We start from the raw sequence: 23,783 nt of genomic DNA on the forward strand, positions 1-23,783 counted from the left end.
TCACATACCCACAGAGATGGGTCCTGATGGAACTGGCCATAACAAACGCAACACACCTGGATGCATAATAGCCTACCCAGCATATCCTCCACAACACACAACCTGCCACCATACCAGAACATCCACCAAATCCAGCCGTACTTGGTCCACTGGTTTGTTGCAGAAACAACTACACACAGTGACCCCTACGCATATGTAGTAGGTATTGTCACCCTAGGCAGTGTCAGGATTGCAAACCATGTATCCCCTGCAGGTAAAACCCCCTGCACGTTTTCGTGAAGCCACAAAAATCTTCGTTATCTAACTTGTTTTCGTCTTGACTAATTTTTGGGATATCCCTCACGGGATGACCAACTTGTGTAAATAGTAGAATGGGTATGACAACATGATGTCCAATCCAGTAGCTATCTGGACACAAGTCAGAATGTGCAGTGGAGGTCCATGACACTGTCCAGCCCTAAGTGGGCATGCATAACCTACCACCCAGGATAAAATACCTTCCCGTGACGCACGTGTCCAGACAAGAATAGGAGGGAGAATATAATGCACACATTTGCAAAGTGGAAAACGGTACGAGGGCGAAGAAGACACTACGTAAACAGGTCAACCCTGATCAAGTGTGAGGGACACTGACTGTGTGCAGTTGTGACTGGCCATACCTGTCAACCTGTGTGAGCAAGATATTTGGACAGAGCCATGAATATAACTGAGACAAAGGTCCAAACTCCAGGACAATCTGTAAACATATCTCTTAGAAACAGAATTTGATAGAATAACAGTTTGCACATTGGCATTAATGTCTGGAGTATGAAGTCTGAAACCCAACTGTCTGTCAGCACGTTCCAACTGCAGTCTTTAATGCTGAGCTACTGCTGTGCCAGAACACAACAGCATATTACAGAGGTCTGTGCCATACCACTCAAATGTCCGAATATTCGCAGAATGACTAGGGTCACCACCTGCCCCACTGTGCGAGTAACAATCCCTCTGTAGGCAGTTGTGTCCTGTGAAAAAAAAATCAAGACATAACAAATGTCCTGAGAGTTTATTTCCTAATTTACTTTAATAGTTGCATAAAATGGTTATTTTATATATGAATCCTCAATATGTTATGTGAAGTAGCATAAGCAATTCAAATGTTACTAGAATAAGCTATTATATGTACAAAAAAGGTTAAAGTTCAGTACTATGCACAGCTGTAGGTATGTTTTGTCCTGGAAAATCTGACATCTCTACAGAACGTCCCACTTTGGGCAGTTGAAAAGATGGCAACCCTAAGAATGACCACAGGTTCACACCATAGTGTTGGTGTGTGCCTCCGACAATCTGCACCAGTGTGGTAAATAGCTGAGGATTGACGTCACTAAATAATGAGAAATATCCTGAGTATAAGACTCCACAACCTGCAGAAAAGTCATGCTAATGCAAAACCTAGCATTCTGTCAATGTTGTAAGCTTGTAAGAGCAATCGTTAAAATGTGTCCCTAATTGTCCACCCATTGTGTAGGTTTTGCGCAGGTTCGCTGCTCTAAGAGGTTGAGAGGTATGGTCCATACATATTTACAGAAACAGCCCTTCACACTTGTGTAATGTACAACCGCATACCTGTAGTCACTTCATGTCCAAAAATAATAATCCGCATATGACTGTATACAGGTAACAGTCAAATGTGAAAGGGAACACCCCTCACCATGGAGTATGGACTGTAACAACCCCATCCATAATATGTAATGACAACAGAATAAGCTGCTGAAAAGGTGCCCAAACACCTGTGTCTATAAACACAGGTAAAACTTCAAAATAGGGAGATAATCCCTGTCCATATAGTTCGTCTGACATTTGACCTCGCCAGGGAAGTTCCGTTCACCAGGTGGACAAGCCTAAACCCAGATCACTACATGAGCACCCTGACAATCAAAGACCTGTATGTGGCTGGACTATATGCCTTGGTGTTCTGCATACCCTCGGAGTGATTAACAATGCAGCCGGAGTCCACAGTAGTAGGCAGTAGGGAATGTGTAATATGTAGTACCGCCTTTTTCCCAGCAGGAGAATGGATGCCTGTGTCGTAGGTGAAGCGGTGAGGCATATGTTGATGTAGCTAAGTACTATGGGTATGCATATCAATGAGGGAGAACACCAATAGAATAGTGGTTCCGGTATCCGGCCAATGTGAATGCAGTCCTGGTTGACCTACGACCACTGCACATATAACTTGAAAGTATAATTAAAGCGTTCGTGCAGTACACACATTTAAATATGTAAAGGTGAACATGTGTTTCACAGTAGTCCGTAAACTGGAATACAGATATGTAACTGTTATGGTCAGAATTATGAAAGTTCATGGAAGCACAATTATCTATGAAACATATGTAACCCACAATAAGGATATGCAAGTGCGCCTGCGCGTGTGTAATCTGCTCACAGAATAGAAAATGAATGGTGTTTTCCCCACGTTCCATGTACATGGCTCATACCTGTTAAACCCGTAAAGTATGAAACCGGACAAAGCCATGACAACAACTGGTACAAATAGGGACAATCCCCAGATATTGCCCTAACAAACATAGAAAGTGGATAGAATAACAGGTGTGTCACTAGCATGGAGTCTCTGAAGGGTATGAAGTTGTAACCTGAAATGTTTGTCATTATTTACCAACGTCAGTCTTTAATGATATGCCACTAACTTGCCAGATAGACACAAGGTTATGAAAAATGGACCACAAATAGGGACAATCCCCAGATATTGCCTAACAAACATAGAAAGTGGATAGAATAACAGGTGTGTCACTAGCATGGATTCTCTGAAAGGTATGAAGTCGTAACCTGAAATATTTGTCATTATTTACCAATGTCAGTCTTTAATGATATGCCACTAACTTGCCAGATAGACACAAGGTTATAAAAAATGGACCACAAATTGGGAATATCCCCAGATATTGCCTAACAAACATAGAAAGTGGATAAAATAACAGGTGTGTCACTAGCATGAATTCTCTGAAGGGTATGAAGTCATAACCTGAAATGTTTGTCATTATTTACCAACGTCAGTCTTTAATGATATGCCACTAACTTGCCAGATAGACACAAGGTTATGAAAAATGGAGCAAAGATAAGAGGCAAACAGCTGTACATGCAGCGGAAATCTCTACAGTTGAAAGGTATGATATGGAGATATATATACACGTATATCCACAGACATAATCCAAAGCAAATTACGAGATGAGGAATGTACAGACATATGTATATATGTACAGATATATATATATATCTATACACACACGATACATAAATAGATATTTACACAACAAATATATGTCCCTGTACATATAGCACATGTACATAAATAGGTTATGGTATAGCTAATATGGATAGACAGACAGACATGCATAAAAGGAGAATACACCGATGGTTTCCAAACCATTTCATGAAAGAATCAGTGTGACAGGGCCTGCAAGTTCTACACGTTAAACATGAATATAGGTGTCCTTTGCAGGACCCCAAAAATTGATCTGTATGAAGTGTGAACCATTATTGATGCGAAAGACATCACAGCTGCAACTACGATATAGCTGTACATGCAACAGTAGCAGGTGCAAGGGTAATAACACATGGGTCGATTGAATGTATGATGTACAAGCTGATATCCGCAGAGTGGGGAGTGCTCGGAAGTGTCCTCACACTTTATTATTACTCACATTAAACATATCTAATGGGTACTGTGGAGGTGTGTCGGGTATGGGAATCATGGGTATGCAGAATTGGGCCAAGGTGCTGATTGGCACAGATCTATTAGGTACGCCCCATGGGAGTGATCAATATACCTATGTGGGTATAGCACATGCCTATATTCACCAAAAAGGTGCAACCCATCCACTGGATATTGTGTAAACCATTGGGGGAAGACGTAGGGACCTATACCAATGTCATGTAGGCAATTATCATGGATGGACACGCATACGACCAAGATGGTAACCATACCTGCCAGAATGTCAGAATAAGACAGCTGGACTAAGGCAATGTACACGACAGACAAATAGGGACTATATTAAATATACCTGAGACAAAGTCAGACCATTGATAGAATAATCGCGTAGTCGGGAATATGAATGTTATGAGAGTTAGTAATCATGAAATAGAAATGTCAGTCATGATTACCTAACCACACAGTCCGTCATGGCTTGCCAGCAATCTATCAGAAAGGCACATTATCATGACAAATGTAACAGAATCATAGGTCAAACCCCAGGGCATATACCCATAATGTGTACAGGTGAGAGGTATGAAGGTAACCCGTCCTAATGAAATGCGCAGAACTAGTTATACTAGGTGGACAGGTGAGAAGAAAGACGTCAGGACAAATGACAAAACATGTACAAGTCATAAGCATGTTTGTCCACTAATGTGAATTACAACGTATGGCCTGTGAAAGTCAATGTGGAAGGTTAATAGACTCAAATGACATGTGTCCCTCAGGGTGTCATGCAGTGTCACCGATACAGTGTCCAGTCCAACATACATGTACGTGAGCTCTGTCACTGACGGAAAGCGCAAATACCGGCCTACACATAAGGTACATGATGGAATAAGTAGTGTGGATAAGCACCTGTTGGCCTGTGTGAGGAATATAACCCAGTGGGTGGGTGTGTTCTGCAATAGGAATGTAATGGTAAGTGGCCTGTGATGGCGCCATGTATTGTGTGCATTGGTGTAACTGTACGAATGTGCAGATGTATGCCTCATATGTGTGGTGTGTTCCTCTCACAATCTGTACCTGTCTGCCAAATACCTGAGAACTGACATCATTAAATAATGATAAACATATGTGTTTAAGACCCAAAATCCCTCAGAAAGGTCATACTAATGCAAAACCTATAATACTGCCAACTATCTACGTTTGTAAGAGCAATATGTAGAATCTGCCCCTATCTGTCCCCCCATCATGTTAGGCTTTGTACAGATGTTTTGCACTAGGAGGTTGATAGGTATGATCAGAAACAGATACATGTCTGAGGAAACAGCATTATCGACCGCAAGATAACGCAGAAGGTATGAAAAGCGCTGCAGTAGGAAGTTCATTCGCAGGTATGTGCTGACATGTCAAATGACACAGCAGTCTACAGGAAGTACCTATAGGGTGTCACCTTTACCAATGATGATAGTGGGGCATACCCACAGCCATACATACACCACAAATAGACATAGCACACAGCAAAGCCTAAGCCATGATACACGACGCCTTCGGCGTTTATGGATTGAGTGAGAGTACAGCAAGGAAAGATGACTGCCAGGCTATTCAGCAAACATCCGCAGGGGCATGCAAGACTGCCCGTAACACAAACATTGCACGGACAATGCTGGGATTTGCAACATACCCCATTTGTATGTGTAAGCTATGCAAATTATGTAATTTAATACTACACGATACATGAAACAGTAAGCTGTCCGTGCAAGAGCAGAGTTATGTGCAGAAATGTACTCGGATGTTATGCGACTAATGTTTTGCACGTTGCTAAACGGAGCAATGACAGCTGCAAATACAGTATGAATACAGTCGAAGAAGCATGCCAATGTCCAAGTCCAAGGCCAGTGGCGGCTTTGCCATTGGATATCAACGAACCAGTAGTTGTCCTCCCCCGATCCCTAGTGTGGAAGCATAGTGCAGTGCCACGAGAATGCGCTGCGCTTCAAAACAAGACATATGGATAATATACATACAAATTGTAGGTTTAGTTAGATGTTAGTATGCCATGCAGATGAATGGCAAGCCGGAGACAACATGGCTACTGAGTACTGGTACCTATGTGTGGAAGCGCTCTGTCAGAGATGTAACGAAGCATTTGTAGACAATGTGAGGCAAGTGACATTGAGGATAGTGAATCACAACATGTCATGCCATATGGGCCAAGCCTCTACAGTGTAGTGTAGGTTAAGAGGACTATTAGAGTAGAAGATAGGTGACAACAGGAATGTGTATGTACAAAACACTGTAACCTCACTGGAGAAGTGTCACATGTGTGCTGTCAGTACTCAGTGGAAGAGGCGTGTCATGATCTATCCCAGGGAATGTCAGGAGACTGACAGCGTACGCCATGGATACCACCGATGTGACCTGCAAACCTGCCCACAGTGTGTCTGCGCCCGTGCGCGTCAGTAAGCCCGAGTAAGTATGTGTGCGTGCATGTTAGCCCGTGTTCGCTTGTGGAAGAACGAGTAAGCTAATGTACGAATGGTGAAGCCCGTGTAATGTTGTGTATGCATTTGTAAGCAGGTATACATGCGTACTACAAACATCACACATGTACTGCACACACAGACACACATGCTGCCAATATTACACACATCAGTGAAATGGCACATGGATGGAGACTACATCATCAGAGGTAACAGTGCTGTAAACTATGCTGCAGTGATGGTCATAGCTGCAATGCATCATGCCTGCTGAAGTACACCTGGATGCAACACACTGTGTGTTAACAGCATGCTAACATCAATACAGTGGAATAAAGCCACTGTGTGCAGCAGCACCAGGTTAGTCAGATCCTGCATCAATGTTACACATCACAGGTGGAGGTAACATCATATTCACAGGGTGTGGTGTTAACATGTCCAGAGCTGTCATAGAGCCATCCAATGTACATGTAGGTGTGTGTGTGTGAGGGGCAATGGTTATTGCATGGCCTAATGATGGTGCAATGGGTGTGTGTATGTAATAGCCATAGCTGTTTGTGGTAAGTGTGTGTGTTTGCATATACACAGGTACAGCATGTGTCAGCCATATACAGGAGGTTGTGGGACAGTCACAGACCATACCTGCCAGGCTGTAGAGATCCCCATTACTGGACATGGACAACCCAGTCCTGCACTTGTCAATGTCTACACATACAGTCCTGGGATCTGTACCACAACCTGTGGATAAACGGTAATGTTAACCTGGGGTGCATAGACTTGACAGTTACTACAGATGGATATGAGCCATACTCACACTCCAATGTAATAACCACCACTGACTGTTTCCGAGATCTGCATACGACCACTCAAAGGTGCTGCACTAACATTGTTTCCAATGCCTGTGTAATACCCAGCAACACAATAACCGGTCACTACACATGTATAACCCACGATCACTACAGCACACAGTATGTGCACTATCACAGAGCCATAGCAGATGTACATACATCCAAGGTGTTCACATACAGACAATGCAGCACAGTCAAGAGTGATAATCCCAACATACATATTTATATACAGTATACAATATATATATATATATATATATATATATATATATATATATATATATCTGAGAGAGAGAGAGAGAGCTATATACATACATGTCTCTCTCTCTCTCTCTCTATATATATATATATACATATATATATATATATATATATATATATATATATATATACACAGATAGATACATATACACACACACACACGTGGCAGGGTTGGGAGCAGAACATAAACGTAAGCACTGTACCACACAACAGCATTACGCAGTTACAAAACACGATACAGTGATCAGTGGATCACATGATTCACACAGCACACGTCTAGCCTGCAGACAGCAACATCAAAGGCAAAGACGCCGCACGGATGTTATGGAGAGTGAATACTGTCAAAGCAATGTACTGTTGTCATGCAGCTGGAAACACACACACACACACACACACACTTGGCAGGGCTGGGAGTCGAACATACACCTAACTATCCTAACACACTACCGCATGACGCATTTACAGAACATGCTACCGACATTACTAAGCACATCAGTCCCAGAGGCAGACATCTAGGTGCATGTCATCATCAGCAAAGGCAAAGACGTCAGTAGCAAACTGCTGTGGTGTGCGGCGTCTAAAAGCAAGACTGAGTCCCCAGGCGGATGGGAGCATGCGGGCAAACACACACACACACACACACACACACACACACACACACACACACACACACACACACAAACTTGGCAGGGCTGGGAGTCGAACATACACCTAACTACACTAACACCTACAGCATGACAGATTTACAGAACGTGCTACCGACATTACTAAGCACAGCAGTCCCAGAGGCAGACATCTAGGTGCGTGTCATCATCTGCAAAGGCAAAGACGTCGGTAGCAAACTGCTGTGGTGTGCGGCATCTAAAAGCAAGACTGAGTCCCCAGGTGGATGGGAGCATGCGCGCAAACACACACACACACACACACACACACACACACACACACACACACACACACATGGCAGGGCTGGGAGTCGAACATACACCTAACTACCCTAACACACTACAGCATGACGCATTTACAGAACACGCTACCGAGATTACTGAACACAGCACTCCCAGAGGCATACTTCTAGGTGGGTGACATCATCCGCAAAAGCAAGGACGCCGATAGGGAATGTATAGAGAGTGAGCAGTCTGAAAGCATATTACTGTCTCAAGGTAGACGTAGACAGACACATGGCAGTGGTGTGATTGGGACAACCAAATATCTACGGAGCACTACAACAACACTACATAGATACGGGATGCACCACAGACAGTACACCCTTCAAGACAGCAACCAGTGTGTTCAATGTAGGCATCCATCGTGACATTGAAAATGGACACCTGTTGCCTGGATGACCACCATCGCTATACAGGATGTCAATGGCCATGCCCACACGCTTAGTATCACACGTCTGTTTGGAATATACTGTGTGTCCAGCTACACAATGGCGTACTGGGCATGCCTACACACTTAGTGGTTGCAAAGGGCCGTCTTGCATGCACACGGATTCTATACACGGAAGGTCGCAGTTTGGAAAGTACTGTGTGTCCATCTAAACAACGGCGTACTGGGCATGCTCACACACTTAGTTACAAAGGGCCATCTTCCATGCATGCACACGGATTCTAAACACGGAAGGGTGCAGTTTGGAATGTACTGTGTGTCCATCTAAACAACGGAGTACTGGGCATGCTCACACACTTAGCGGTTGCAAAAGGCTGTCTTGCATGCATGCACACGGATTCTAAACATGGAAGGGTGCAGTTTGGAATGTACTGTGTGTCCATCTACACAACGGTGTACTGGGCATGCTCACACACTTAGCAGTTGCAAAGGGCCGTCTTGTATGCACATGGATTCTAAACACAGAAGGGCACAGTATGGTATTACTGTCCCCACGTATATAAAGGCCACTCACATGTATTGACCAGTACACACTCAGGAGCTATCACAGATGTCTCAGGTGCATATCACAGAGGTACTCACCACAATCTACAATGTAGCTCTCCGACATGCAATACACAACCATACATTAACACAACACCATGTGGCTCATGACCAGTGGACTGTACATAGGTCTACAGCAACTGTGCAGACTACACATGTACCGACAGGGTTCCATCATGTGTTATGCATTGCAATGATACCACTGTACATAACCAGGTCAGCTCTACACATATCAGGGGCCCTGGGTCTTACACAGCTGTGACAGATGACTGTTGCTGTACACCAACGAACCCACATGTTTGGCTATGTCATACATGTAATTGCAGTGGATATGTGCATGGACCACACACAGAACACATATGTACATAGCATAGCTTTTGCTGTCCTCCATGCAGACAAGTGGCTACAGCAAACATACGCATGCAAATGGAAGGTATGTCCATGGCTGTTGAATGCTAACAGTACATGAGGCAGCAATGTTGACCGAGGACACATTCCCTCTGTACTAGTTACCATGACACCCATCATATCATACAACAGTCCATGTGTTATGTATGTCAACACACATGTCCACCAATTGCAATGCATACAAACATGGCAACATGACAGGCATGTAGGACCAACACAAATGTACAATCTGTAGTGTGCATGCAGCTACCATGCATGTGCAGTAGCTGATGTAAGTAACTCATCTGTGCTTAACTACAACATGCAGTTGCAATGCAGCCCCATCATTGACACCTGTATATGGTGACATACTGACAGTATGGTAGGATGCACAGCAGGTATGGATGGATGTGTGTACATAAAGTGGTGATCCACCTGTGTAGATGGATGTTTGCCGGGGATGGCTCACAGGTGTGTCACACGCCATCCTACCATTACATGTGCAAACAGTACGCTATGTTACTGTTACTTGACGGTAGAGACATAAAACCTACACAGCAGTCAGGTGTTACCGACAGTACGTCACTTGACACCTGTAACACTTACATCCTCCCGTGTGCATATAGCAGCACAATTGCTGAAGATAGCGTTGGTACACATAATGCGGCCAATACTGAGCATCATATAGCAGGTGTATCATTCACAGTACTGCCATGTGTGTTTGCTTGTGTGACCATATATGCCACATATGGTGGGGAATACATCCCAATTGTTACACACCCCTGTACACTGCTGTAGAGATCTGTACATACTGCAGTGTGGAAAGCATGACATAGGCAGGTGTGGTGTGTGTATCACACACATCAGCTATCCATATCTGTATGACATTTGTGGTCTCCACAGTGTGTGTGTGTGTGTATGTAGGTGTGTATGGCTGTCTGGTGCATGGAGTGAGGGTGTATGCTACCATACAAAACACACAGGATCTCTAACCCCTCGTGATGCAGTCCACTATGCTGTTGATGCCATCGGTCTCAGCCGCACTGGCTACCTGTACATGTTCTTTCTCTGTGCCGCGTAATGTGGATTCACAGTACTGTGACAGTGATGGCCACATAGGCAAGGGTCCTGACCTCAACACTATGGGTTGTGCGTTATAGTGTTGTTGACCCTGTGAGTGTGAGCATGCTCCTGTAATGTGACAGGGTATTACTGCTACACAGTGAGGTCTCATGCTATCAAGTGGCCTCTAACATTATCATTGGCCAGACCGCTGTGTACAACCCCTGCACCATGTCAACAAACCTGTGATGTGACCTGGTATGGATGTCATGTCTCTAGCCACTGTAGCCTATTAAACTGCCCACATGCTTCTGGATCAGTATATGTGTGGACATCTGTGTTATGTTAGACTTTCCAATAGTCAGGCTGAGGCTACGTGTAGCATGCTGATATTGCCATATGTGCCTGTGAGTACTCCACAGTTCCAAATGGGAGACTGCAAACAGTGCTACCTGTAGGCACATGCAAGTAGACCATAAGGAGGGAACCAGGGCATCATTACCAACATGCTGTTACTGCTGTTACCGAGACACATAATATAACAATGCATGCTAAACCTGTACTACATGGTATGTCTGGTGCGTGTCAACAGTACACAACTAATGTAATATACACGTCTCTCACTATTCACACACAACTAATGTAATATACACTTCTCTCACTATTCTTACACAACTAATGTAATATACACTTCTCACTATCCTGTTCACCCTGTGCATCAGACCATTTGAGCATGTCCCTACACCAATGGTGTGGATGACAAGGATGCGGCACAGGCTTCATCATATGCACAGGGTGATAATGTTTGCCAAGGGCATAGGCTGCACCAATGGATGACATCTTTTGTGTGGGTAAGGGCCAGTGATATGATTGGACATGTCTGTTCATTATGCATGTGGGTGTTGTGGTGCCCTACAGATGCTTTGCTGTGTGCGTGTATGTGTGCACACAGTTCTTCCTTTTGTGAGGCCTACATGGGGTATTATTGACAGCTCTAGATTGTACAGACTAGGTTGTACAGCTCACTGTGTCCGGCCACGTAACCTGTGCCTGCCAGGGGTTGCACATGCACTACAAGGTGGAGGTACAGCTTGGCTACTGCCCGACAACACATGTCCACTGGAACCATGTCCCCACTGGGAACATCCAGGGCCACGTCCACGTGGCCTGCTGTGTCCTGGTGTGGATAACGCAGCACCAGCTGCACTGCTATTGCTACCAGCACTATGGGAGCGGGCATGTGAGGTGGCACGCTCACGTTGACCTACACTAGGTGGTGTAGCTGGCCTACGTCCACGTGGCCTACGCCTCACTCCTACCAGATGTTCCAGCACAGACAGCTCACACTCGCGGATTGCCATGCCATGGTCAAGGATTCCGACCATGTCACCCAATCGCCTGTCCAGAACATCAGCAATCTGCTGTTGAGCATTTGCCAATGCCTGAATGTTGTCATTTAGGATACAGATAGCGGCCCTCTGCAGCCTCAGCCCTTCTCTGTTCTGCCATTCAGCACGTGCCTGTGCTGCCATTACAGTCTGTAACATGCATCTGGTGATACCAGCTGCTGCGCTCTGTCCTGCAGGTACATGTCTGCCAGAGGCCCTCCTACGAGCAGCACCGGCCACATGCCTGTGTGGCACATCTTCAGTCATTACACTGACACCAAGGTGTGTAGACACACCTTCTGTATCTACCACACGTTCCTGTTCCACGCTAACAGACGCTGACTGTCCTTCCTCTATGGCCACTGGTGATGCGGTATGTGTTGGCAGCAGAACTATGTGCAGGGAAGAGGGGGACATAGCTGGGATAGCAACCATTGGCACAGATTCAGCCCCTGACAACCCTGCCTGTACCTCATGCATATGTTCATCACTGCTAGTATCTGTGGGGACACTAACATCAGATGGACCGCAGGAGGGTAACGCACCTACATCACCTGTGAATGCAAAGAAAGACTCTAAATTACAATAGATACTCACACAGACACACACACACACAGACACACACACACACACACACACACACACACACACACACAGACACACACACACACACACACACACACACACACACACACACACACACACACACACACACACACACACACACACACACACACACACACACACACACACACACACACACACACACACACACACACACCATGCATGTAATTTGACAGATGGCATGCAGCATGCCTGTGATACAGCAGAGGGCATGCAACTCAGACATTAATAGTATTAGTAAGCATACCTCCCTGGGGTGCACACTACAGCAAGCAGGTGTCATATCAGTAGCCATGCAGTTCACACAATCATGGTATTATGCATGCACCCCCGTGATACACCATGTGGACCAGAACAGGATAACAGTACACATGGCTGACATGACCTTGACATGTAATCTGCTGATGTGTGCATTAACATGCATACATGTCTGACACAATGGTGTCCTGACACATATACAGCATCGTAATGGGCATCACATTGCGGTGTTGTCTGTATGCCCTACAGATAGAATGCATGTTTAGCAAATGTGCATGAACATGGAAGGGTAGTGTGAGCTGTCTTCATTGCTATACAGTGTGAAGTACAGACACTGTGCCATTGCATGGCAGTATGAGGCATCTATATTGCTGTACAATGCATAATATGTACACATTGCATAGCCATAACTGCATGCATACCCATGACATAAATGTGGATTGTGACTCACGATGCTGAGGTGTATACACACCAAACCATGCTGTGTCAAGTGACAGATCACTGGAGGACCTACAGATGACACCCCTGCACAACAATTATAGCGTCTTAGCTGCCTGGCAACAATGTCAAGTCACCATTTCCCACATGACATTGATGTACCACACACGCGAGGTGCACAGCTAACGGTGATGTCCTACAGCAGCAAGGGAAATGTACAGTATCTGTGGCCTGATGTGGTGTCTATGTCTGTGGAAGCTGTACAGGTGACTACTGTCATGCTATGACACAGTCGTGATGTTCAACAGATCTTATATGGTAGACTTCAGTGACACCTCCATTAGCTGTGCACAGGCTTTTAGGATGTCCAGTGTACCACATCAACTGTATAATCAGTCAACTAAGGCTAAAATTGGACTATGTGTGGACAATGTGCAACAGGGTGTATACACATCACATCTACTGCGTGGCTACGTGACTCTGGCCATCCCCCATGGCCATGTGTGCACATGTGTTGGCCAAATGTGTGTGATGGCCATCTATCTCACATGTCTGTGTTCTCCCATATGACATACACCCATAGATGTCAGATATGTCACCATCCATAGGGCTATGCAGACAACGGGTTGTATGTTTGTTATGTGGGAAATGGGTCATGGGATAGTGTGACAATATTGCAGCCAGAACACTACGTGTCTGGGACATGTCAGATGGCACATCACAATGTGTGCACCCAATGAAGGGGCATATAACACAATGGTGTGGGCTGCCCATATCACAGCTCACTGTGTGGTACTGTTTGCGTACCACACATATTGTTCCAATGCATACTACATATGCCTCCATTGTAGAACACCTCCACCGTTGTATGCACAGCTGACCACACATGTAACAATGACAACTACTGTGGTTTCAAGTCGGTGTATCATTTCATTTGTATATATTGCACATGGGTGGCCTGTGTGACTGATGGGTGATGCGACCTGTATATCGTGACTGGAATGAACATCAAGTGTGCAACTGTTAACTGGCCACATGGCAAATAGATCTATGCTTTAACATGCTGATACTGATGACAGTCTCACCTGCAACGGACTCATGTCTGTGTGGCACGCCAGAGGTACCTGTATAGGGGAGACACAGCAGTATGAACATTATCCATGACTGTATGACAGCCACAGGGTGCACTGTGCATGTTAACACATTTGCCTGTATAATAGCATATAGTATGCACATGTGTGCATACACAGGGTAGCATACTGTAGTATACAGCATATGTGTCCACATACCTTGCATATGTTCTTACTTTACATAATGTACAGTGACACATGCAATTAAATGGGATATAATAGCCATATGTGCAGTACTGACTTACCAGGCAACTCCAAGCTCATTGGCTGGGAGATACCCACCTCCACAATGGCAGCTAGTGTGTGTGGATGCTGTTCTGGGGGTGTCCCCAAACTGGCCAGTAGCTCCTCGGTGTGTGTGAGCGGGGGCTGGGTTGGTGGCCCACCACCTGTTCCACCTTGTTCCCTGGAAATTGCAGTGACACGCTGTTTTGCATGTCGTATCAAGTCCATGCAGTGTCTGTGCACCTGCTGGTAGGTGCGGTTATGGCCACCCACATCTTTCACCCTCCTGTGTAGATCCTGCCACAGGTCGTCCCGCTGCTGGGCATGCTGTGTCACATGGCTGAACAACATCTTGTAGTTCTCATGGAGGTACGGGATGAGGACATCATCCTCCTGGCGGCTGTACACTGGAAGGCATGTACCAGGCATTATCTGTAAGACATAATGACGGTGACAGGTCACAGTTTCAGAGATGTACAGAGATACTGCTGCACATACATTTCTATGACATCTAGTACATCTGCACAGTTATCTTTGCAAATCATCATGACACTGACATGACTGACGTGTTTGTGTCACACACATGTAACACCCGTTATGCATTGGATATCATCACCATATATGTGTGTCACCTCATTACAGTGTTCATACTCCATGTGAATGCTGTCTTGATGTGGGCATGTCTATTTGCCTGCACTGGTGTTCTTACCTATCTGCACATGCCTGGATGTGTCCATGGTAATGCTGTTGACCTTGATGCTGTGTATATGTCACATATCTACACAGATACAGCCTTAATGGACTTGAGCAGTGACAATGCACACATACGCACGGACACCTGTACATGCATGTGTTTTGCCATATACATCTACACAGCACTGTACAACTGTTCAACATCCTGCCACGGATCGCCTGTGTTGCACATGTGATATACATGGGACAATGGCTAGTCGGACGTCATTCGCAGGGATGGTTATCAACCATAGCATGTACGGGCAAGGTTTCCTAGCTGTAACAGACAGTCATTATGCCACCGCGAGATGCATCAGTGCCACATTACTGATCCGGACAGTTGATACTACATCTAACATGTGTCCATCACACCATGTATGACTGGGATGACATGTGCAGCTTAGATGGACAGGGTTGCATGGTTTGGCAGGAGTATATCACATGTATGACACAGGGATCTGTCCAGCATGTGGCGATCCTAGTATTAGGACGGTGGCTGTCCATGACGTATGTCTTACAGATCAGGATATGGACATGTAGCATGTCCATCATCATGGTGTAGCAAATGTCTTTATGCAAGGTAGACAGCATGCTGCATAGTGGAGGTGAGGATTGTGAAGGCTGGTATCACCCATCCACGCATGGCCATTACCCCTTAAAGGTGATATGTGATCCAATATTGGTCACCCCAGTGCTTTATATGCCTGTCCAATGATTTCTGTGCTCATGGATGGCACCCTGTCATGACATGGGTACCTCGTATGACTACTCAAGGGGTCTGGAGATGTCACCAAGGCAGGTAGGTGTACTGCACAGCACCATCCCTTACACAGTGTCCATAATGTTGACCACAGCCTAGGTGGTAGTTAATGGGTACAGGGATGTTCACCTAGCGGTGACAATGCTGATATCATCCATCAGAATGTGCACATATGTCACACACCTCAACCACACAGCCCATTCTGTATGTTGTTCACAACACTGACACAGCTATTCCTCATAGGTCATGGCCATTCACATCCTTACATACACAGATGCCTAACATTTGTCTGTGTGTTATGGGCTACAATGAGGGCAGAGTACAGCACAGTAACCCTGTTCTACTGTAGCTGGCACTGGTGTGATATGCACATGTCACTCTGGCACCTTTTGTAGTTGTGAGTCTGTCAACAGGCCACTGGTAGAACACTCCTGTGACATACAAAGGTATTTGTAATCAAACATCCGTACTGTCTTGTACATCTGTACTGCTAACATCTACAGTGATAATGGTTCATGGACATGCACACCATATTCAGCAGGGTTATAGTGCGGTGCCACCCATTATGACTGTCATCACCACTTATGGGTTGATATTATCCAACACCCTGTCTGTATTGTATGGTCATGCTAGGCACTTGTTCAGAACTTGTGAGCATGTCATGAGCTACTGATTAATATAGCACTCATTCCACACCATTTCCCACAGGTACACTGGCTGTCCTAAAATTCCCAGCTTGCTTATGGTACAACAGCTGTTGTACACATGTAACGCACATATCCTGTGAGACATGGTTGTATATACAGGCATGTCCAACTGTCACGTACCAGTGCTATTGCCTGTCTATATGATGGATATGTCATACATGTGGCAATAGAGCAATCGTCTCATGTACACATTCAATGCTCACCTCCCAACATACAACACTACAGCCTGTGGGGGATGCAGTTATGCAGCCCTGCTGTGGGTAATGCTGTCACCAACCCTGACTGCACCTGACAGTCATGTGGGGATGTGTAACATTCGCACCACACCCCACTCATCAGATAGTCTCGCATGATCTCCACCACAGGCCACACATACGAGGACAACTTGTGCAGTACCTCTCCATACTCTGTGTAGGCACCAGAGGCAGCCCCCATCATGGAACACAACATCACCAACTTATAGCCCACAGACTCATGTGTGCCCATCACATACAGCCAATAGGGTGTTATAACATACACAACACACCAGTCATAGGTGACTCTGTAGGCGGTCACACTGCAGTTCCACACAGCAGGCTACACAAGGCGATAGTCGCTTACATCTTGCTGTTGGGTAACTGGTTCTGCAACATAACCTATGCACCCATGCCACACCTCACCAGGTACGATGTGACTGTCAATCTCCATGTCAGTGTGACTGCCCTGAGATGCCACTTCACAGACTATGTGTGTAGGGACATGCAATAGCTCACCAATCTTGTAGCCCTGAAGGTGTGGGCCTAGCCCTGGGGAGCATTATGCATTCATCCGGACCTGATACCACTGTACAATGACTGACTGTGTCACTTCAACAGTTGCCTATGCTTCTGCTGTCAGTCCACAGGCATTTGGTATCGGTCCACTTTGACTGACCTGGTCAAACACAATGCTTTGGCACAGATGACCTGCACCTGTCAGCCCTGGGAGTACAGATCACATGTAAGGCTCTTGCTGCTTCTATACTGCCTGTCTTGCACAGTTTCCAATAACAGTCACTGGCAGAACGGGAACTGGCAAGCAAGACATGGGATCATGTGACACAATGCTTGCATCTTCCTCTGTGATGCACACAGGCAAGGCACACCTTATAATGCACCACTCCAATATCTCTGCAGTGACTGGGACCTGCTTCTAGGCTCTGCAGAGCACACCTGCAATGACAGGTTATAGACAGACCATACCTTTCAGGCACATACCTGGACTGGCACACCCACAGCTGAGGTGTTCCCATACCCCACTATGTTGTACACACATCCTGGCTAGTTACTTAGCACAATGCATCAGAGGTGCTCCACGTGCAACTAACTGTCTCCAGAACCGCTATACACATTGTAACAAGCTACAGATTCAACAACATACCCCACGGTTACCAGACCTCATTTGTTGGTGTACTGGACAGTAGGGCTCAGACAGCTACTACTGATGTGTGACTGACACTACCCCATACTTAACTGGGATAGCCACTCATGTACCGACACATCCATGAATCATAACCTCGGCTGGATCAACCCATATACACTACCTCCAAGACCAACATTGACATTGACATGAACACTACCAACATGTGACTGGTGTTCCACACCTGGGGTTATCCCCTCATTGGTGGTTTCCGAACATATGCTAATCAGCCTTGTTAGCCACATCCCGGCACCACACCCTTCACGGCATACACAGTACATTAGTACTACAACACCTACTACAGATGTCTTATGACAGCAGTTGTTAATGTCATGACACCCGTAGAGATGGACAATGCACATACAAATGCTGAAACATACCCCAGTGCACTTCATTAGCACATACACGACTGCATGGATCATGCTATTCCACACAAAGCCATGATGGTACACACCAGATAACGGACGCCACTCTGGTGGTCATGTTCCATGGACATAATGTACAACAACAGGTGGAGGCTGTTGCACAGTGGTGTACAATTCCATGGGTGCGGTAGCTCACTGGTCAGCCTTGGTAGGGCCACGGGATCCCTCATCACATACTCCAAGACTAGCTACGTAAACATTACTGCGACACATTCCGAGGTGTACCACAAGGCAATATGGTGGTATGTCAGTAGTCGATGGCAACACCCACATCTGCACTCACATACAACAGTCACTCAGGAGCATTACAGACCCGGGTGATGTTGGCAACATGCTGGCGGATGGATTCAATGGTAACATTACACCCTCTCACTCACTACAGGGCCACAATCCATGCAGGAACATTGCGGTGTCCCTGCGGTCACACCTACACAGTACTAACCTGCACTCTATATGTCCTGGGACACTGGCCCCATGTCACCTTTCAAAGTCCCAGGCTGTGATGTCCACAAACCTTTGAACGACATGTCTCCCCACTAGGCCACCATATTCAGTAATAGCCTTGTATCAGACATCGTGGCCCCTGAATGGCACACAGCAACATTTATCACACTCCACACAGGTGGCATCACAATGCACGAGTGGGACTATAGTCCTACACACCTGCCTGGACTGTTCTGCACAGCTATGGGGCACATCATCAAGGACATCATTGACAGAGACATCGTTGAGCTCCGGTCCTTTGATGCCACACAGGTTGGACTTGTTAGGGCCAGAGCATGGCCCCTACACCTGGTGGACTCCTTTTATACAGTTACCAGGGTAGTTGATGATGGTAAGGGAGTCCACACATCCTACATTGTCCTCTCATTGCCTTTCAGCACCGTTCTCCATTTTGGTATTGACAACATACACATCCACCTGCACATCGTACCCTATGTCTGTGGATGTTATGCAACGTGGCTCATGCACAGGACACACACAATGAGGGTAGCATACCATAGTACCTACTGCATTTCAGTTACATTTGGCATACCACAGTCCTCAGTCATTGGGCCCCTCATGTTCAGTATATGCTTCCCTGAGGTACAGGCTAGCACAGAGGGACTTTCCCTGCCTAGCTTTACAAACCCCTGCATACAAAGTGCCATGATTAATCCACCAGCTGATGCTGACTCCATCCATACGGGTGTCACTGTGACAAATACCTGATATGAATATCATGGCGTCAAGCTGCATGACACAAGGTCCATGGACATCACCTTTGCATTACACCATTCACCCACTATCACATTGGTGGTAGTCCCCTACATGCATGTCACATTGTACATGTTTGTAGTACACACGTATGTCACACCCACTCCTGTGATTACCATATTGCCACTGTGGCATGGATATCCTTCTACATGGCCACACTTATCTGTACTGGGTGCGTAGCTGGTACATTGGCACCCATTGTACCTCTGAACTCAGGACTTCTACACACATTCAAGGGTACACCACCCCATTTAGGGTGTACCTTACACAACAGCTACAGCTTTACATACCACAACATTAACACGCCATGACATGTATTGAGATCCGACAGCTAAGGTATGTGGCTGAACTATGGACACCACGTCTGTACACATTTGCATACTACATACTCAGGGGTGACCTCTGCTGAACAGACAGGGCCCATGTCCACAACAATATTAATGGATATACGCCACATACGTGACATACGCAAATGCCACTGTGAGCAACATGCTCATGGATATGTGCACACACGCAACAATGAGTGGGATGTGCTTGAGGGTTACATTCCCAAACTGGACACTCACCATGCTTTGGAACATGACTCCTATGTATATCACGCAGAGGCACTCAGTAGCACTGTTCATGTGATACCTCCCTTGGTGTTTGGGAGACACATGTATGCCAGGGATCACTGCAGTGGCTGTACTCTGCAGAGGTGGGGGTAACACATGGCTCTGCTGATCACAGGACACTACCCTAGAGAGGTGCCACTGGTGTGAACACTGTAGTTGTGCTTACACATAGACTTGCCAGACTGCATAGTACCCCACTATGAACCTGTGAAGCTATTACATGTCCTTTGTGCATGGTTACTTGCTAGCCCTTCCATTTAGATTAGCTATCATGCTATTACAATGTCCCGTGCCTACAAGCCATATGTATCCTGTTATTGTACATGCCAATAGAAGATACCTTTGGTATGCATGATATGCCTGTTATGCTGTGTAGAATATCTGACATATCTACCTACAATGCTATACATTACACATATTTTACATAGTATCCCATAATGCGAAGCATACTTGCAAAGCAGGACCACCTTAGATATGTCATTGTCGTTATATGCCCATACACATGCCTACTGTGACAGTATATCAACATATACTATCCCCGGCTATGGCACATACTTGTTGGACATACCCTACCACTGAAGGCGGGTTGTATGTAATAGTTCTGTTTAAAGCCCTCATGTAGCATCCCTTGTGGTGTCTGTGATGTGTACCTTGTGGCCCACTGCTGGACGCACAGTTTCTACAAGCTTGAGTATGCTCAGCAAGACATCACTACATAAATACCTTTTCCCACATTATGCATTGCGGACACTTTTAATTAATGCAAACCAGGCTATCCATACAGTAGATAATTAATACAAAACATGCTATACATAAACTTACATACCGAGTGTTCTACATACCTTGTTCTCGTTACGGACTTTCATCTCTATCTCTCTCACACTGCTTACACGGGTATTTTGTATGAGCATACGGTTTGAATTTCTGGCAAGTCTTCCTTATATACGTTGATGCCTGTAACATGTGGTTTCCTGCTGCCTATTGGTGTTTCTGAGTGACTAATTACTTGCATATCAGCTGTGCAGCAACTCCATTCACCAATTACGTGGCAACAGTGGGGTATAATTGACTTCTGCATTTGGGCGTTGCCCATTTGCCCTACCTTCGGGGAGACGGCCTGTATTGTGTTTTGTTATGTGTAATTGCAACTGCTATGCATAGAGACAAGTATACTTTGGATTCATGTCCCCCGTGGATTGTGTGCGACAGCTAGAGTATGTGGTTCAAATGTGGGTGTACCTGTTATCCCAACGTCTGTTAATGGACTATTGCAAACAAAACCTGTAACATTGCCGTTTGTTCCATTATACAACGGCTGCAATTTTGCATGGCACCTTTAATTGTGTCTCTCACAAGGTATGTTGATGGTTCTGCAGTTGTAATTGACTGACTGAATGTTTGTGCTGTTATTACAGTCTGTATTGCTATAGTTTCTAGTGTGGGGGATGTCGGTGGGTGTACGTAGCATATACAGGTTTGTGGGGCTTGCATTTCTGCATATTCCATATATATATATGTGTGTGGGCTCCGTCCCTAATTAAAGAGCTATCAGTTAGAAGACTTATGTTATGGGATTGTACACTGGGCCATTGTTAATTGGTTTCTATATAGGATGCAGGTGAGGTTGATACTTCCATACCTCCGGAATTGCAGTGATATGTAAAGGGATATGTCTATATGACCGCTATCCCGTGTATTTCTGTCCCAAATATTTGCAGTCATTGCAGTTGTGTTGGTAATGGAACCTCTTTGCCATGGGTTGCCACCTTTTCATATGGCCATTGTTGGACACTTCCAGGACACACAGTGGTGTTACAGGCCCAACACATAGCCACGGTCAGTACACAGGATAGCACATACTTTTATCCTCAATACATACCTATTGTTGTGGGACTTTGGCTACTTATCATATTGCACGTAACATTCACGTTTCTTACATACAGGCATAACTATTTAATGCTACTATTACATTATATATGGGACATATTAATGTCCTACGATCTCGGACATTTGCCCTTTGTAATGTTTTATGTCAGGACACACCTGCCCATGGAGGGGTTGTCCCTCCTAATGTGGGACAGGTGGTAACCGTATGCCTATGGCTAGCTATACCCACACCTACCATAATGATCTACCTCTGAGTTGGCACTAACAGACACATGATGTGGACACACACACACACACATTACAGTCACACGGGGATGCACACGGCACCCTCAACACACACATACACAGACTATGGCACTCACAAACACAGTTGAAAACAGTACCTATGCGGACCACAACACAGGCAGCGGTGACTAAATATCCATTCATATCATCATACTATTACTCGCGGTTGTACTGTTCTGGTACTATGTTCTTTCGGTCTTTCAGCCTCGTGGTTACGCATGTCGGTATATTACACATTCCATAGTTGGTGGTATCCTAATTATTTGTACCTCCAAGGTGTTATGAATGTCATTGACCTATCTATATATATATTTGCAGATATCGCTGAATCCGTATATATCAACATATATCACTCTATCGCCCTATCTATCTGTATATATATATATATATATATATATATATATATATATATATATATATATATATATATATCTGACGGGGAAAGTGACAGGCAAGCTACACCGTTCATTGTGTACTTGTTGGTGTATATTGTTTCCTGGATTCCGCACGTTTGTGTCTGTACCTGTCACATTACACACCTGCCATAGGTTAGGGTTGCCAGCTGTCCCACTCTGCGAGGGACAGTCCCTCTTTGGGCAGTTGTGTCCTGCAAAATATTTGTAAACATGGCAAATGTCCTGTGATTTTAGAACATACTTATTTCCTATAGTTGATGTAATAATCACATAAAACAGTTATTCTGTATCTGAACCAACAAACAGAATAAGTAAGTCAACTTTACAAGAATGAGCTTTTATCTAGGCAAAACAGTACAGTTCTGCTTTTTGTAATGGCCGGGTGTATGTGTCGGCCTGCAGACATCTGACGTATGTCCCACATTAGTCATTTGAAGAGGTGGCAACCTTACCATAGGTACATCTTGCCTAGCAATAGTGTTAGGTGATTCGATACATGATTGCGTGTTCTACACCTGGCAGTGGTTGTTTTACCC

This window comes from Protopterus annectens, chromosome 3.part0, assembly GCF_019279795.1.
Source record: "Protopterus annectens isolate FY-2018-M chromosome 3.part0, PAN1.0, whole genome shotgun sequence".
In the NCBI taxonomy this organism is placed as follows: Eukaryota; Metazoa; Chordata; order Ceratodontiformes; family Protopteridae; genus Protopterus; species Protopterus annectens.